Raw genomic sequence first — 1,206 nt, 5'->3', positions numbered from 1 at the left:
TGAACTATGATGGCACCTTGAGGTATCCATTGGAATGAGTTTTATTATTGAACAACTACAGTTGGAAAGTGACAAAACAATCAATTGGTAATAGAAAAAAGAAAAATTAAAGAAAACTTAAGTCACTAATCATATAAACACTCGTAGATTAATGCTTCACACATGCTCTAGATTATAACGAAATGATGCCCTCGCTGCATTTTTTTGGAAAATAGTATTATGAAAATTATATCCTTAACACAGGAGTTGGCAAGATCCATAAGATCAGCGTTTTTAGAAACTAGATGAGTTGAAATAAATGGCTTGTAAGCTATGTTGATTTGGCTTGAAGGGGAGTCTAATTTTAGAAGATGAAACCCATACTGATTTGTACTCATCTCACGTTTCAACGTGAAAACTAAGGAGAGGTCATTTAGTCCCATATCGGTTGGAAAAGGATGTAGAATACGGGAACTAACTATAAAAGAGTGTACAGGGTACGGTATTCCTCATACCTTTCTCGGCCTTTTGGCTAAGATCAAGTGTAGTATCTGTTCTTATCAGTTTAATATCTGATACGTGGGCCATTGGTCCACCATGATATTAAATTAATTTTTCCGAGGGGGAGGGTCGGCTTACGTGGCTTGCCAATGGGGCTCTCAAGCGTCGCCCATGCGTTGCACTACGGCACGGGCCTGGCGCACCCCTACCAAAACTAGAATCTAAAATTTTCTCCCGGTGTCGTGCATCTTTACGAGGTCCGTCAAGCTGTAGCCACTTGATCCTGATCGAGTGAGGGGGAAGAATTAATCGGGATAAGGCAAAGGTGATCTCGGGCATCCCTTATACGCGGGACCGTTCATAGATTTCCCGTGCAGATATTGTTCCGCATAGAAAATATATGCGGACTTTTGCACTCTAAATTTTCTATGCGAAAGTGAATGCGCACAAATAATACATGCGGACGTGTACACTTGACGACGCCCTCAGGAGACGGGAGCTTATGTCGTGGTGTGCGTCCACACGTATCGCACGGGGCGTGGTACGGCCCTCAGCTGGGTTTGGGATGCATCTCTCGCGCGAAAGAAAGATTGATCTTTCTTTTTTTCTTTCGCGGTGTCAACCGTTGGATCGCGAACCGCACATCTGTGAAAGCAGTCCGAACACTTCATTCATCCGCCTTCACGGATCTGGAAGCGACCATCGTGCGATTCAACGGTGGATTCG

At 43.7% G+C, this 1,206-nt stretch overlaps 1 non-coding gene across 1 annotated transcript; it reads left to right on the top strand.

The window, feature by feature from the left end:
- Positions 1-490: 490 nt before the first annotated feature.
- On the top strand, positions 491-688 carry LOC114914706 (U2 spliceosomal RNA). Its single transcript, XR_003802319.1, has one exon. It is a non-coding gene; the product is annotated as a U2 spliceosomal RNA (small nuclear RNA).
- The last annotated feature ends 518 nt before the right edge of the window (positions 689-1,206 follow it).

This window comes from Elaeis guineensis, chromosome 12 (genome assembly GCF_000442705.2).
Source record: "Elaeis guineensis isolate ETL-2024a chromosome 12, EG11, whole genome shotgun sequence".
Classification (NCBI taxonomy): Eukaryota; Viridiplantae; Streptophyta; class Magnoliopsida; order Arecales; family Arecaceae; genus Elaeis; species Elaeis guineensis.
The sequence above is the reverse complement of the archived record's forward strand: the minus strand, read 5'-3'. Positions and strand labels throughout refer to the sequence as shown.